General features: G+C 43.1%; 1 non-coding gene across 1 annotated transcript; it reads left to right on the forward strand.

Moving 5' to 3' along the window:
* The first annotated feature begins 11,456 nt into the window (after positions 1-11,456).
* LOC147425186 (U5 spliceosomal RNA) lies at positions 11,457-11,580 on the forward strand. The gene has a single exon (XR_015186511.1). It is a non-coding gene; the product is annotated as a U5 spliceosomal RNA (small nuclear RNA).
* Positions 11,581-18,361: the final 6,781 nt, after the last annotated feature.

Here is an 18,361-nt window from a genome sequence, read left to right on the forward strand (position 1 = left end):
CAAGACATAGTCCCTGAGATATTGCCTCTTAAGGAAATAAAACCCAAAACATTGCATGTCCAAGAGGTTGAACCATATATCGCCCAACTCCCTAGAGCTTCAACTGATGTAGTTGAAATAAAGCTTGGGACACACAAAACCCATCCCAATATAACAAAGAAAACATACAAATGGGTCCCTAAAGCTTCTTTAGCGACCATAGCTAGTGCTAAAAGACAGAAGCCTTGTAAGAAACGTCCCATTCGCCCCAAGAAATGTTGCGTTGGATTCCTAAAAAACTATTGGAAGCCCAAGGCTACTATGAAGGAAATGATCAAATCTGGGTGCCAAAACGTAAATTGTGCTCTTACTTGTCACCGGGCCCATGTGAGCTCAATCTTGTGGCTCCAAAACGAATTGAAGATCGCGAAAGGGAAAAAATCACGGAATGTTACACACCTGCTTCAGAGCTAGTTTGGGTCCCGGGGGGTTCACCTTACATAGTATGTAACCTATCACGTAAGTTCAATAAAAGGGTATTTAAATCCCTAAAAACTTTTAGAAATAAATTTACATAAGGACATGTTTTTTACATTATATTTCCTAGAAAATTCACAGAATAGGGATTTTAGAAAAAGAGCCTGAACGCACGTAATATAGTGGTCTTAAATACAGTGAACCCCCTGGGGTTTGGGTACCAAAGAAAGAATGATTTGCTCCACCTAGCTCAGGAACAAGGAAATCAAATGAAGCTTCTTGCTCTTCAATTAGTACCTATACAGAAATAGAAGCTTCGACACAACCTCCACCTACCATTGTACATATCAGTACAAGCAAGAAAGAGTTTGCACCTCCCGTTCTAAGTTCACCACCTACAACAATGTTGCAAATAAAATCATGGGAGAGTACCTTACCACCCTTGCAACTAGATGAAACTCATAGGGCGGTCGAAAAGTATTGGTTAAAGCCTTCACCCATAACAACTTGGAACAATTGGTTTCAAAAGGTGACGACATCATTCCAAAAGGTATGATCTACCCAAGGAAGAGGGGAGTGTTTGCTGACATCCATCATTCACTTGCTTCCCTCTCACCTTCCTCCCTGACCTCTTAATCTCCAATCTTATGGAATGTATATATAAATCCTTATACTCACAAAAACAAGATAAAAGAGTAAAAGAGCAAGAGCCATAACACAAAATCATAAAAACACATTATGCACAAGAACACGACCCTTGTAATATTTGCACTCTAACCATCATCTATTCGCGTGTACAGATATGGCTAGTACGCTAGAGTCATCCACTCCTGCCTTGGGTGAGAGGTACCCTCGTTACTTTTCACAAATGTTTCACATGGTCTTTTCGGTGCTTGCATGTGAATGGGATTTGGTAGGTACGCTAGCATGTGAGAGGAATTTCAAGGAGTTAGAATGGCTGATACGTCTCTTGACCACGACTGATCCATACTTAGTAGAGAGCGTTTCTCCCATTGCACAAGCCTACCCTTTTGACCAAGATGACTATAGGCGTCTAGTGACCTATGATGAAGAAGAAGATTTACATGACTACACGGATGACACATATGGTCTCATGGATGATGACTTTGTTTATCTCGACGACGAGGATAGGGGTTTAGCCTTAGGGTTTCCCCCCAATCTCTACAATATCCTATTCCCTTGACTCTCTAAGGGGAGTGCAAATAATTAGGTTAGGGCTCCTTATGTTTTTTAATTGTGTTCAATAAGTGTTGGTACCTCTTCCCACTTATGTGCCTCCTAGAGGTATGCTTTCGTTTTCTTAGTGTGTACAAGAACGTGTTGCTGTTGTTAGAATTTGGACCTTCATGGGATCTTTCTCTCGTTCACACTTCAAATCAAGCGTGACCATCAACACAAACAGGTGTTTCTTGTCCATTAGCATTGTCCCTTATCTTTTTTGCATCCATGTTTGTCTGCTTTGATTGTGATTGATAGCATAATATTCAGTGCATTTGCTTGGTACCAAACATTAAATTCAATGTAATTTTTTGTCATAATCACTTGTCTAGATTTAAAAATCAAGTAGTCCGACTAAGCTAGTTTGACCAAGTTAGGTGTTACAGATCTTCTCTTAATACCATGGGGAATGCCTTCCTAATAATCAATGGTTACTTAGGTTCTTAATCCGATTTAGGCAGCATTGTGTGAAATGTACTAGGGCTTTCTAGTGGGCTTAGTCCCTATTGACCTTTAGCTTAAGTATTATAAAGAGAGTTTACTAGTGTGATGAGACTGGGGAGGTGTAACAGTGTTATATGACCACCCAAAGTTACCAAATTAAAATGCCGAAAACGAACAAACAAAAAAAAATAAAAATCAAAGTGCCACAATGTAAAATCTTAAGCTAGAAGAGAAATCTCAGCTTGATTTGGTACTTCACTCACATGTATTGCCTATGGTACTAGAGCCATAGAGGTTCCCAGTGTGGGCGCTTTTCCTTGAAAAGCAAAAAACCCAAGGCATGCAAAATAAGCACACACATCAAAATTGAATCATTGTGAAAAGACTTTGGGGGTCAAAGAAAAAGTAATCAGTCAGGCGATGATTTCGTGAGAAATTCCTTTTATCGTAGCTTAACTACAAGGTCTTCTAGGTATAGCCTCTAGTCAACATTCGAACATGAAATACTTGGCTCTTGTGATTAAACAACTTAATTGACGAGAGACAATTGAGAAGCTTACCCATGGTATTAATAGTCGATCTTTAGTGCCTTTCGATCGTTAAATTAGCGACCGCAGACTTGTTTAATTTTTTACCTGTACAGCTGTTTATGTGTTTGATTATATTGCAATTTAATGTTTATTGCTGACAAATGGTTTAAAATTCTATTACCAATCAAATTGTCTGCCTACAACTGCTGCCTACAACTGCATATGCTTTTTAATTGCTTATGAGAATGCAATTACTGTGCCAATCTTGTTTGATTTTGTAGTGACTGAAGGAGGCTGACGACATTCATCTCAAAAGCTCTTCCACATCGACGAACGCGCTTCAACTCAATAGCTTCCGAGGACGGAATCTACATCAGCAAGGGGGGCATGTTAACCCTCACGGCTCACGGACACCCTATCACCTACGACGGACGTTGTATTATTTACTTGGTAGAGTCAGATACCGGGCTTGTTGGTCCAATAGAAAAAGGGTAAGAGTGATCGTCGATGAGAGGCGCACTCTAACTGGAATATTCAAGGGATTAGTTGGCTAAGCATGGGCGCCCAAGTGTGAATGGGGCGAGCTCATATAAAAGTCAACGAAACCTAAAATTCACTCATTCTCTCATTTGTGCAATTGAAGAGTGCTCTTGCTCCATCTCCATCTTCTTCTTCTTCATCTCCTTGTGTGTGTGTGTGTGTGTGTGTGTGTATGCGTGAGAGAGAGAGAGAGAGAGAGAGAGAGAGAGAGAGAGAGTGCGATCGAGCATTGCGGCGGTACGACAGCGGCAAGGCGGTTGAGCGCGGCGTAGCGGCGTCTCCCTCTTCTTCGCGGCGAGGAATCCTCCACGATAGGAAGCGTAGAGCGGTTAGTGACACACCAACGCCATCTTTGAGCTTACTAGTTTAGGCTTGTTGTGTGCTTGGAGCCATTTGTGGCTCACACACTGTGCATCGGCAAGTTCCTTGCATTGACACGTGCAACAGACGTGCACACCAAGTTGGGTGGAGTGCTAACCCGTGTGATATGATTGGATTATGGTTTATGGTTTTGGGAATGGATCATGAAGTGATCTAGATAGTTGATGGTAGACGTGTAAGGGTAGACACTCTGTACAATATAACTGCTTGGAAAAGATTGTTTGTGCATATGGAATGTTTGTGCATATGGAAATTGCCATTGTGATTGGACTCACGTGTTATGTTTCTCATGGCAGTGTCGCTACAAGACTACGATCACATATATCGCTTAGCCTTAGACAAAAGGGTCGTTGACCTAGGGCTTTGTTGGATCGGGGGTGTTGCCTAGGTTTTTTTTCTTTTTGTTAGGCTCATCTACACGGTTAGTGCGTCGGGTGTTGAATGACCTACACGGCTAACGTGTCGAGGATTTTGCTTTGGCTTTGCCTAAACACACGGTGATGGGCATCGAAGAGGCGCGGCGCTTAAACTGGTATGGTTGGTGTTGATACCCTACCACCTATTGGTACTTGGGAGCTCAATCCCGTGGCTCCAAAACGAATTGAAGATCGCGGAAAGGAAACAATCATGGAATGTTACACACCTGCTCCAGAGCTAGTTTGGGTCCCGTTTGGGTACCAAAGAAAGAATGATTTGTTCCACCTAGCTCAGGAACAGGGAAATCAAATGAAGCTTCTTGCTCTTCAATTAGTTCCTATACAGAAATAAAAGCTTCGACACAACCTCCACCTACCATTGTACATATCCATACAAGCAAGAAAGAGTTTGCACCTCCCGTTGTAAGTTCACCACCTACAACAATGTTGCAAATAAAATCAAGGGAGAGTACCTTACCACCCTTGCAACTAGATGAAACGCATAGGGCGGTCGAAAACTATTGGTTAAAGCCTTCACCCATAACAACTTGGAACAATTGGTTTCAAAAGGTGACGACATCATTCCAAAAGGTATGATCTACCCAAGGAAGGGGGGACTGTTTGCTGACATCCATCATTCACTTGCTTCCCTCTCACCTTCCTCCCTAACCTCTTAATCTCCAATCTTAGGGACTGTATATATAAATCCTTATACTCACAAAAACAAGATAAAAAAGTAAAAGAGCAAGAGGCATAACACAAAATCATAAAAACACATTATGCACAAGAACACGACCCTTGTAATATTTGAACTCTAACCATCATCTATTCGCGTGTACAGATATGGCTAGTACGCTAGAGTCATCCACTCCTGCCTTGGGTGAGAGGTACCCTCGTTACTTTTCACAAATGTTTCACATGGTCTTTCCGGTGCTTGCATGTGAATGGGACTTGGTAGGTACGCTAGCATGTGAGAGGAATTTCGAGTAGTTAGAATGGCTGATACGTCTCTTGACCACGACTGATCCATACTTAGTAGAGAGCGTTTCTCCCATTGCACAAGCCTACCCTTTTGACCAAGATGACTATAGGCGTCTAGTGACCTTCTTAGTAAACATGGGTACCTATGATGAAGAAGAAGATTTACATGACTACACGGATGACACATATGGTCTCATGGATGATGACTTTGTTTATCTCGACGACGAGGATAGGGGTTTATCCTTAGCTTTTCCCCCCAATCTCTACAATATTCTATTCCCTTGACTCTCTACGGGGAGTGCAAATAATTAGGTTAGGGCTCCTTATGTTTTTTAATTGTGTTCAATAAGTGTTGGTACCTTTTCCCACTTATGTGCCTCCTAGAGGTATGCTTTGTGTTTCTTAGTGTGTACAGGAACGTGTTGCTGTTGTTAGAATTTGGACCTTCATGGGATCTTTCTCTCGTTCACACTTCAAATCAAGTGTGACCATCAACACAAACAGGTGTTTCTTGTCCATTAGCATTGTCCCTTATTTTTTTTGCATCCATGTTTGTCTGCTTTGATTGTGATTGATAACATAATATTCAGCGCATTTACTTGGTACCAAACCTTAAATTCAATGTAATTTTTTGTCATAATCACTTGTCTAGATTTAAAAATCAAGCAGTCCGAATAAGCTAGTTTGACCAAGTTGGTGTTACAGATCTTCTCTTAATACCATGGGGAATGCCTTCCTAATAATCAATGGTTACTTAGGTTCTTAATCCGATTTAGGCAGCATTGTGTGAAATGTACTAGGGCTTTCTAGTGGGCTTAGTCCCTATTGACCTTTAGCTTAAGTATTATAAAGAGAGTTTACTAGTGTGATGAGCCTGGGGAGGTGTAACAGTGTTATATGACCCCCCAAAGTTACCAAATTAAAATGCGAAAACGAACAAACAAAATAAAAATAAAAATCAAAGTGCCACAATGTAAAATCTTAAGCTGGAAGAGAAATCTCAGCTTGATTTGGTACTTCACTCACATGTATTGCCTATGGTACTAGAGCCCTAGAGGTTCCCAGTGTGGGCGATTTTCCTTGAAAAGCAAAAAACCCAAGGCATACAAAATAAACACACACATCAAAATTGAATCACTGTGAAAAGACTTTGGGGGGTCAAAGAAAAAGTAATCAGTCAGGCGATGATTTCGTGAGAAATTCCTTTTATCATAGCTTAACTACAAGGTCTTCTAGGTATAGCCTCTAGTCAGCCCTCGAACATGAAATACTTGGCTCTTGCGATTAAACAACTTAATTGACGAGAGACAATTGAGAAGCTTACCCATGGTATTAATAGTCGATCTTTAGTGCCTTTCGATCATTAAATTAGCGACCGCAGACTTGTTTATTTTTTTACCTTTACAGCTGTTTATGTGTTTGATTATATTGCAATTTAATGTTTATTGCTGACAAATGGTTTAAAATTCTATTACCAATCAAATTGTCTGCCTACAACTGCATATGCTTTTTAATTGCATATAGAATGCAATTACTGTGCCAATGTTGTTTGATTTTGTAGTGGCTGAAGGAGGCTAAGGACATTCATCTCAAAAGCTTTTTCACATCGACGAACGCGTTTCAACTCAATAGCTTCCGAGGACGGAATCTACATCAGCAAGGGGGCATGTTAACCCTCACGGCTCACGGACACCCTATCACCTACGACGGACGTTGTATTATTTACTTGGTAGAGTCAGATACCGGGCTTGTCGGTCCAATAGGAAAAGGGTAAGAGTGATCATCGATGAGAGGCGCACTCTAACTGGAATATTCAAGGGATTAGTTGGCTAAGCATGGGCGCCCAAGTGTGAATGGGGTGAGCTCATATAAAAGTCAACTAAACCTAAAATTCACTCATTCTCTCATTTGTGCAATTGAAGAGTGCTCTTGCTCCATCTCCATCTTCTTCTTCTTCATCTCCTTGTGTGTGTGTGTGTGTGTATGCGTGAGAGAGAGAGAGAGAGAGTGCGATCGAGCATTGCGGCGGTACGACAGCGGCAAGGCAATTGAGCGCGGCGTAGCGGCGTCTCCCTCTTCTTCGCGGCGAGGAATCCTCCACAACAGGAAGCGTAGAGCGGTGAGTGACACACCAATGCCATCTTTGAGCTTACTAGTTTATGCTTGTTGTGTGCTTGGAGCCATTTGTGGCTCGCACACAGTGTATCGGCAAGTTCCTTGCATTGACACGTGCGACAAACATGCACACCAAGTTGGGTGGAGTGCTACCCGTGTGATATGATTGGATTATGGTTTATGGTTTTGGGAATGCATCATGAAGTGATCTAGATAGTTGATGGTAGACGTGTAAGGGTAGACACTCTGTACAATATAACTACTTGGAAAAGATTGTTTGTGCATATGGAAATTGCCATTGCGATTGGACTCACGTGTTATGTTTCTCATGGCAGCGTCGCTACAAGACTGGGATCACCTACATCGCTTAGCCTTAGACAAAAGGGTCGTTGACCTAGGGCTTTGCTGGATCGGGGGTGTTGCCTAGGTTTTTTTCTTTTTGTTAGGCTCATCTACACGGTTAGTGCGTCTAGTGTTGAATGACCTACACGGCTAACGCGTCGAGGATTTTGCTTTGGCTTTGCCTAAACACCCGATGCTGGGCATCGAAGAGGCGCGGCGCTTAAACTGGTATGGTTGGTATTGATACCCTACCACCTACTGGTACTTGGGATCCTTTCAGAGCTCGGGTTCATGGAGGGAGGCGAAGCGGTCTCTGCTTATGTATGGCTCAGGTAGGTTGGAGGTGTTCTGGCTCGCTCCCGGCGAAGTGTAATTCTCTCTGTCCATAGTAGAGCGGAAGTGGATGGGTGGACTGGTCGATCCCTATACAAGGTCTAGTGCTCTGCTAGTTATTTTGTTATAAACTTTTTGATGTTATGGTATACCCAGATTTTGTCATTGCATCAATACATGCTTACCTGTTTCATTTAGACGAGGCATTTAAAGATTCTCTGTTGTCATTTTCTCATGTCTCTGTGCACTCTATTTCACCCTCCACTATATTCTCTCTCTCTCTCTCTCTCTCTCTCTCTCTCTCTCTCTCTCTCTCTCTCTCTCTCTCTCTCTTCCCGCAACGCGATGCGTACACATATATTCACCCTCCACAATGTTATATTTTTCTTGAGTACGCTTTCATTCATAACACCCATTCAGGGGCATCACTAGTTGCTAGGCACATTTGGATGCAGACCAGTTCATGGCCTAAACTCCATGCTTGGTCGGGTGCTGAGAACTCCTCCCCTATGCAAATGCTTTCGCAACTTTGATGTATTTTGAAAATTGTATAAAAGTGTAAATTGTATATTTTGTGCATAGACCCCCGGGGAGGGGTATCTCTCAGTGTGTAATCGTCACCACAAACACAAGAATCACAAATGTCGTTGCAAGGAAAAAACCGCTTTCTTGAGTCATGTTGACTGAAATTTCTTCCTACTGTTAACTCCTTTGAATCGGTTTCTTGTAAGAATTGGTTTTTTTTTTCTTTGGCAATGAAAGTGAGAACAAGGGAGTGAGAATACGTGAGGTTGAGATAGACGGAGAGAAAAATCGGGTGAGAGAGAGAGAGAGAGAGAGAGAGAGAGAGAGAGAGAGAGAGAGAGAGAGAGAGAGAGAGAGAGAGAGAATGAGAGAAGGTAGGTGTGAGAGAAAGAGATAGAGAGGGAAGGGTGGATGAAGGAGATGGTTTGAAAGAGAAAGAAAAAAAGGCAGGTGAGAGATAGACAAGAGGGGTAGAGGGATATAATGGATGAGTGAGAGAAAGAGTGATAGAAGGTGGGTGGGAGGGGAGAGATGAGAAGAGAGGAATGGGAGGGAGGATAGGAAAGAGGGAATAGAGGGCAATGAGAGAGAGAGAGAGAGAGAGAGAGAGAGAGAGAGAGAGAGAGAGAGCGGGGAGGGGGGGGGATGGGAGTGGAGGCTGGTAAAGAGAGTACACTAGCGAGGGATAATGAGAGAGGGGTTCGAAGGAGGGTAGAGAGTGAGAACGGTGGGGGGGGGGGGAGAGAGAGAGAGAGAGAGAGAGAGAGAGAGAGAGAGAGAGAGAGGTGGGAGTGGATAGCTAGAGAGATATGGAGTAGGGAGAGGAAGAGAAGAATATTGAAATCAAATGGAGAGAGAAATGCATTAATTAGGGAGAGAGTGCGAGAGAGCTAATTTTTGGAAGAAAAATTCATTTTTTTTCAAAAAATAATTATTTAATTAATCTTGACAAGTACTCTTTTTATTTATTATGTAAACTTAATCTCTTTTACTTTTAAGAGGAATTTATGCTATAGTACTCTTTATGTACTAAGCAACTTCTTGCTAAACATTATCTCTCTTATGGCTAAGAAAGTCAAGATGTGTGTGGAAAACGAAATAGTGTCAAGGACTATTCTTTGAGCCAATGGTACATCCCAGAAAATCGATAAGTAACAACTATAAACCGTGGTATAGGAGACGGGTCCCTTGGTGCAAGACAACTAGTAACATATTTTTTTCATATAGTATAGTTTTTTCTTTCAAAATGTAATTTATGTTATACAGAAGCATTATGTTTGTAATGCTCCTTTCGCGGCAAGGTAAGGAAGGGGATAAGTTCCATGGTGGGTCCATCATCAAGCATCGACCTAGCAAATTGTATGAGGCAAAATGGAATAGGAGATATGCGCTACAATTAGGTGCAATTTTTGGAATAATAATGGTTATTTGATCTCATCGAACATTCTCTAGGAGTACTCTTATGGAATATGACGGTGGTTTATAAACGACTAACATCATTTCAATGAGAGGAAGGTTGATGGCCTCAGGGCTACTTAAGCTGGGAAGCATAGGAAGCAGGGGCCTTATGGTCTTGCTCTTCGAATTAAGAATGATTTGGAAATGTTTTGAACTGTTAAATTGAACTTTTATTGAATCATAGAGACTAGCGGAACAATATGAGCTCATGCCATCTATAACATGTGTGGGTGGATAAAGATTTCATACAAAAGTCATAAAGATTGTACAATTTTCATTACTGTTGAAGATAGTACTAAGCCTTATACATATAAACAAAGCAAGAAAAACAATTTTTTTCTATACTAACACAAGCACTACAAATCTTGATGAGAAGATATTTGTGAAAGTCGTCAAAACACATTCTTCTCTGCCAAGTCGCTTCTCTCTCTCTCTCTCTCTCATATATAATGTACACTCTCTCTCTTCCTCAACAAGCATCTCTAGAACAAGTGCTCTTACACTTACTTCTTTCTTTGTGAGCTCCCATCGCTGGATTGGCATGCAAAATGTTATGGGTACACAAAACGACATCTACTCCCAAAAATTTAGAAGCTTTGAGTTTTACAAGCCACACTATGCTATCAACCTAGCCAGAAGGTTGCACTCCTAACCTTGCTAGTTGATTGAGAAAAAGAGCTCTTGATGTTGACAACGAGCTGAAGATGGCCTTCATAAGTGCTAAGTGCTACGAAAGGCAAAATCATAGCTTGAGGAGTTGCCACTATTTACCAACTCGTTGTGAGGCATAGAATTACCCTTAGCCTCAGGGTATGAGCTCGTGCCATCTATAACATGTGTGGGTGGATGATGACAGTTGCCTTTCCACATTAATAAAATATGTTCTGATGTATTTTTTGGTGTTGATGATGGCAAGTAACAATTGTCCCACTTCTTGTTCCATGGTGTTTGCGAGGACGACATGCATGACTAGATTGCCAATCATGGAAAAAGCGTTTGCCCAAATTAAAAAGAGACCTACGTTCCGTGATTATTATCAAATGCCTCAGGAAACTCGTTGAGCTAATGCAAGTACTCCACAAAATGTTAACCTTACTTCAGTGTGGTCCTAGTTGGAATGAATCTTGCCATGGGTTTCAAGTGGCGGCTATCAGACGGTATGGCACCACCACGACCTCTAATAGTACTCCATTGCAAGGCTGCTCCACTTTCCACCTAGAATTTTGAATAGATTAAATGTCTCACATTTAGCATTATGAGCGTGCACTATGCACATCTCACACATAGCAGCTCTCAATAGAAGCTTTCACGTGTGGCCAATAGGATACCTACTTACCAAGGCCAAAGGACATTACCCTGCATGGAATTGCCCTAAGAACAAGAAGAAAGGGGATGGCCCTAAGTAGGAACGGTCAGGACACAAATAGGTCGAAAATAAAACCGATCATGGCTTGTGCTAGGCTATCCAGATGCTCTTGCCCAAAAGCGCATTTTGACATTCGATGGATGTGTTACATAGAAAAGGGACGCAAACTGATTGTTCTTATTGCTACTGAGTTTTGAATAGAAGGAACCCAGGAGGGGGCGACGGCTCAATATGCATGACACGCTTGGAAGTTGGGAAGAGAAAAGAGCCACATGCGGGGGCGCAAGGGTCATGGGGCAGTTGTCGTGAGGCGACTCTCCCCCTCCCTGCGAGGTGCGGGTTGAGCACAGAGCGAACTATTCTTTCGCCTTTTACTAAAGAATACCGTGCGCTCGGCCCAGTTGAAGCACCATACTTGGAATTTTTGGCAAGGGCTTCCTCCTCTGCGAGGGGGCCCCTCTCAATCTCGCGATTAAGAATGACACTGCGCTCCACGAGCTACAGCTCCGATGGGCCAACAATTCTATTCTACAGGTGCAGACTCTCAATGCAAATGTCCTGAGGGATAGTCCGGCTTACCCAGCGCCCTGAGTCTAGATTGTGACCTGCTCATTGCTGACCTCGGAGTTTCTTTCGAGCGAGCAGAGCAGGATAGCGGCGTGGCCTAGCGCCAGCCAGTCAGTACATTGTGAATAGAGGAGTTCCGACCGGGTGGGCGGACCTGCTCATTGCTGACCTCGCAGTTTCTTTCGAGCGAGCCAGTCGGTACATTGTGAGTAGAGGAGTTCAGCTGAGCAATAGCATTGAGTCCTTACTAGTGTCCTTCAACTGTCAATCTTACAAGTGGTGGTGTTGTTTTGCTACACTACTTGGTCCACTACTTACCGGTTCCAGTCTAGTGCTCGGCCAGGTACTTCTAGTCCTCGTCTAGCGCTTTGCACCTCCGATGGGCCACAAAAGCTCATCAAGGGCCTTCCAATGAGGAGACTATCAAGAGAAGGCCCTTGATGAACTCGGGAATATGATACTCCAACATGGCGAGACATTTGGGGAGCATGGTGACTTCCATGATATGGAAATGGATGCAGAAAGCTCTCGCAATAAAAGCTGAGGAAGTCAGCGAAGCACGACTTTACATCAGTCGAATTTGTTGCTTCTAGCACCAAGCTAAAAGGGGCAAGGGATGATGCCTCTCGTGTTCTTCCCCCATCTATCCTTTTTTGGAAAATGATCATGACCCCTTGATGACTATGCACAAGGAGTTGGAAGCACTTAAGTTGCAAAGAGCTCTTTAGGAAGAAAGGTCCACCTTCCTTACAGTCGCTACGTAATCAAAGGTCTCCTTAGAAGGACACACTATCTCAGCCTCGGAAGGAGGTAGAAGAGCTCCGATCACTCCACGAAGCATGGACCCAAATCAAGAGTCCCCTAGTGTGCAGATCGTCATTTTTGTGGCAAAATCCATCATGAGGCCGACAAACCAATCAAGATCCCCACACTTCCCATCTTTTTCAATGGATCGGCAATTGGTCGGTAACAAATGTGCCATATGGCGGGCACCCACGATGGCTGTCTTTCCCTCTTACAAGCATGGACCCGATTGAGGACAACATATCAACAAAACTGGAAACGTAAACACTTGAACTTGAAATCAATTAGTAGTCACGACAAAAGTGGTGGAATTCAACTTCCAATTGCACTCGCCCCAAAGTTGGGCGCACTTTTCTTCTTTTCGCACAGTATAGCTGCTAGGGAGTCACAATGCAACCGTGCATTGATGCGCCGAGAGTGACTCCCTAGCCATACTTTTATAGCATTGTGGCCAAGAAAGGAAACTGATATAGAAAGTTGGGGCCAAAGTTTTAATTGCCGAAAAGCATGTCACGTCAGCACCGTGCGGCTGCCACATCATGTAAAGTCTGCCACATTTTTTGCGTGGGCTCCCATTTGTCACTTTGTCTTTTGCCGGGTTGCCATGTCATCACTACATATCCGCCTGTAGTAAGAGCATAACTCCAAAAAGCTCCTTACATTATGTTGTTAGAGTTTTGGCATGCCCAACGTGATCCCGTTATCTAGTTTGGCCAAGATTGGTTGATTCAGGAGACTCTCTCTCTCTCTCTCTCTCTCTCGTGCTTTCTCCCCTTGGTCTCTACGCTTCCACATCGTCAACTTTGACACATGTATATTTCTCAAAGTAGGCCAATCTGGAATAGCTGCCACTTTAGCTGGAGCCATGCTAACACCCTTGGATGAAACAATATGTCCTCGAAAGTCTATCTCCCATTGATAACCAGCATGTGTTCTCCTAAAGCTTTGAATACTTGTAACACATGTTCTCGATGCTCTACTTCGCATTCGGAGAAAACAATAATGTTGTCGAAAAGAGTGCTCACAAACTGTCTGTACTCTCTAAAGATCCGTTCCATCATCTTGTTGAAAATGCAAGAGAATTTGTGAGACTGAAAGGCATCACCAAAGACGGGGTCTTGTACACATCTCTAGAAGCAATCCCAATATGATGCTGGCCAGGATCGATCCTACTAAAATAAGGAGAACCCTGCAATCTATCAAGTATATCATCGATCTTGGGTATTGGAAACATTGGCGGTCCTCAAAGTGAACACATTGGCTGTGTTTCTTGTTTTACCCCAAGAGAATCGGGGAAAGACTTGGAGTTCGTCCCTTGCAAGAGTGTTTCCTGTACTTCATGATTTCATTGATCTTTCGCTCCATGGCTGAATAATTTCTTCTTACGTTGAAAGAGAAGATTTCTTATCAGATTTCGACTTTGCTTTCACTTTCATTGCAGAATTCAGAAGTAGGGTTCACGACTTTCTACCACCTCTCATAAAATTCTTGGATTGGTTGCTCCTTCAGAAATTTTGCATATTCAGGATTCTTGGAATACTTCATGAGGCACTTAGCACAAGTACTAACTTGCAGTTTTTGTCAAATATCTACAAGCTGTGGATCCTCCATCAAAGATTCAAGTTGGTCAACCAACTCCTCGTCAACGAGTCAGACCTTGTTCAAATCTCCATTGCCGTTCGTTTCATCCCATAAAACAGTAGGTGGAATGCATTCCTGTTCTTGATTGACTTCTCTATTAGAATCCATAACTTGTACAACAAAAAGTCAGACCGGATTCTCCATATAAGAAGAATAGACTAAAGCTTTGACACCACTGTAACCGGCTTGGCACCAACAAGGCTGTAATCTTACAGAAACACATGAATAGAACTAAAACTTTTCAACATTTTAACTTGAATCAAATAGTAGTCATGACCCAAGGTAGTCACCCCTTTAGTTACTTCTTTTAATATTGATAAGTCACAGAGTACAATTGCAGCGGAGTCACTCTGCAACTGTGCAACCATGCACTAATTTGTTGAGAGTGAGTCCTTGGGCATATTTTTATAGGCACTACTGCCAAAAGCAATCGATACAAAAAGCTGGTGCCCAAAGATTTAACTACCAAAAGCATGCCATGTTAGTACCATATGGCTTCCACATCATGTGTAAAGTCGCCGAATTTTCCGGGCGGCGAGCTGCCACATGTCAGTCTCTGTCTTCTGTCAAATTGCCGAACTATCAATTTTGTGACAATATCCATGATGGGGTCACATCAACAAGATGGAGGAGCGCCAACAAGAGATATTTCATGCGGGAAGGAGATCAGTTCGAAGGACATACCCCATCGCAGATATCAAGCCTCTCAAGGCATTGCTTTGCTAGACTCCACACATATGCAAAGGCTGCATTAGTGGTTCTTCATCCTTGCCATAGGGATAGGATTTAGCTGTCATAGCTATGCTTCAAGCATAGTCACAGGAAATTAGACACACCTATTGAAGTTGTGATACACATAGTTTACGTTTGCCTATTGTATGCATGCATATGATGCTAGGATATGTTTGCTTGCAGGACTATCTAGGTTACATCCCATGCCTAGCTCATGGACACCTTTCATGCGATCGTTCGGGCACTCTCTGTTGGTCAACGAGATCCCGAGATTTAGGAACTCGTACAAGGTGGAGATGAGCACGAAGAACCTAGATGCTTACTTGCAATTATTCAAGGCTCCTTTCCACGAGACACATAGCGTTGAATACATACCAAATAAATGTCTATTGAGTTACTGCCAACGTGTGTATCCATAGCATCATGTGAAGACGAATAGGAGGGGGATTTTCACACTGGCAATTCCAGTGTCAATCCATATATACCCCTTAATTGTTGCAGCTCAAGGCCAATCCAAGATCGGTTCCGGATGAATACAAAACATAACAAAGACTAGCAGTTTTTTATGGCTTCAACTTTCCTCTAACTTCGTATCTTAGAGGAGACATCACGAGTTGAAATTTTTTGGCTTGAAGCAGAGAACCTCATCTATGCCTCTAGGTATATGATTGTTTATTTAGAGATATGTGTTATGGACAAGTTTGGCTATGAGAATGTGTTTGATCCTCATGGTTCCAAGCCGTAACAGTTATTGATTGGCAGCAACCCTACTCATCTTTTTGGTGTGTGGTCATGGACCTAGAATTCTCTGCGGTTTTTGCAATGCAGACTTTATTTTCCTCGACTCCAATATGGCTCAACTCTAAAAAGATTCTTTGACACTAGAGAACACTTGCAATGCCACATACATATACAGGGAAACTGTGGAGAAGAGAGATCCCTGGGGTAGAAAGAGACACGGCATCTGAGAGAGAGAGAGAGAGAGAGAGAGAGAGAGAGAGAGAGAGAGATCTCGAAAAGGCTCTTCATGCAGATACAAAGCTGCATATATAAGTGACTAATGGTGGTCTGACATAGATTTGACATGCCCTGGATGGATAGACACCTAGTACAAACAACTGCTATTGCTGCTGCACAGGAGACCACTCACTCGCCTTCACATCACATGCCCTCAATGTGTCATGAAGTGCTCTCCATGGACAGCACCACCGTTGGGTGAGTGCCCACCATCTGAGATCGCTACGATACTACTGCCTTGAGAGGAAAAACGCCAAGGGGAAAAGCCTCTGGGCTGTCTAGAACTGCCACGAAAAAACGTAGATAAAGCCTACAAAAACGCCAGAGCAAGGCCTGCAAAAACGCAGATATACCCCAGATGGCTACTATTGTGGCCTAGGGCCGCCCACGCTCCCCATATAGTGCCATAGGCTGGCTACCGACCCACACATCAGCCCCTATGACCTAAAAAATAGGAGAAAGAGTAAGAAATGTAGAGAAGGGCCTAGGAGGCATCTAGAAGCACCTGGTAGGCATGAGAAGAATCCACCAGGCTTGTAGGAGGCTACACGGCCATGGGCATAACAAAAACCCTAAAAACCTAGTTGTAACAAGAATCTCCTCAACTCAACTCACTCATGAGTCGTGACACCAGCATTGGCAGAAAGTAATTGTTGTTGACGGCTCCAAGAGATAGCATCAAAATTGAGGGTAAAGCCATACACTCCAGATATCCGGATTATTTCCCAACTCCCAAAAACTCCACCCTCCAAGAAAGAGTCGGAAATCTAGATCTCCGGTCACATAAATCTCCAAACTGCTACGGGAAGTCCAACAAAATTGTGGACATCCAAGACTACTGACCTATGAGCTTTTCGATGATGAAGAACCAAAGAGCTACAACTACCACAATATACCACAAATGAACTTTAAATTATATCTGACGGATGCCATCAGAACTGAGAGTGACACATTCTGTTGATTGTAATTGGCTCCTAGTCCAAGAAGGACTAGCATCCACCTATACGAAACTCCATGCCAGTCTAGGGATAAAGAAAGTGTCACGTGCACATCTAACCCTATGTGCATGTGGACAACCTATCTCAGGTCTAGGGTTTAGGTCAACCTAGGAAGTGTTCTGGCACCTTTGTGAGCCTGTGAGCAGGCCGTGCATGTCGAGGCAGTTAGATTAGTTGCATATCCTCTGATTGCACATGACATAATTATCAGCATGGCATTCAGTCCCCATCATGAGCATTTTACAGAGCATAGAACCCTTTTTCCCAAAATACACATTTTTCACTTATTTATTAATAAGTGACTTTTGTTGGAAAAGTAAGTAGGGCAAATTGCTAAGGAAATATAAAAGAAACCGAGCAGTCACTCAGCAGAAGCAAAAGAGACAGAAGAAGCTAAGGCTTGCAGCGTTCTCGCCTCAGCAAGATGGCAGAACACCTTGCATTTTCAGCCAGCAAGACAACCGGTGTTTTTGGATTCTGCCAGATTCTCTACCGTTTTCAGTTGCAGATCAGTCCAACGTTTTTCTCCACAGCAACAGAACCTTCCTAGCGTTTCCATCAACAACAGATCTGCCTGGCATTTTTCAGTAGTAGATCAAGCCTAGCAATTTGCAGTGTTCGGCGCCAGTTCAACCAAGACAGTTAGCGTTTTCAGTTTCCAGCCCTTAGCCATTGCAGATTTAGCCATAGCCTCTCGCAGATCTCACCTACTCACAGCAGATCCTCGCCGTACCGTCGGATTAGCCAGCGTTTACAGTTTCAGCCCGCTGCTTTCAGATTTCAGCATCTGCGTTTTCAGTGCATCGTCATCCAGTCGTCATCATCGCCATCCTCGCTGACACAATGCTAGTGTTCAGCAGAAAGTCAATGTTTGCAGATTTTAGCTTTTCAGCCCTAGCATTTTTAGTTTTCAGCCTTCCTCGTCGTCGTTATCATCGTCGGCAAGTCCATTGCATCTAGACCATTGTACCAGATTTGTGCAATCTATAGCATAGACGTCTCTCGCCATAGAGAGGGGGGCCCTTGGAGGAGGGTTTGAGAACCGCCTGGTGTCGTATTCTTCTCTCTCTCTTTCTCTCAATCTTAGCACTTTCATTCACAGTAGCATTCAATGTGTTTGTGATCATTGCACTCTCTCTCTAAAGGAACGGAAGGCTCTCCCTTCCATAAGTAAAAGGAACCCTTGAGCACAGTTCGGAGCACTCATCTTGAGCAATATCAACATTCACTTCAGCTGCACCTTACATTGGTATCAGAGCTTTGGCAGTGTTCTGTATCACTCAAGAAAAGACCCACAAGACATTTTTTGCTTGTTGCGGTCGCACATAACCCAAGTCCACTTGGGCGTGTCGATTCCTAATCGTGTTTTTGAAGAGTAACAGGTAAGCCAGGAAAGAAGGGCTTGTCTAGCCTCCCCTTGTTCCTCTTTTCACTCATTGTGAGCGGACCATGCACTTAGCGGCCAGCCAATCGACT

The sequence above is a fragment of the Adiantum capillus-veneris genome, chromosome 25 (genome assembly GCF_014529385.1).
Source record: "Adiantum capillus-veneris isolate H3 chromosome 25, ASM1452938v2, whole genome shotgun sequence".
NCBI lineage: Eukaryota > Viridiplantae > Streptophyta > Polypodiopsida > Polypodiales > Pteridaceae > Adiantum > Adiantum capillus-veneris.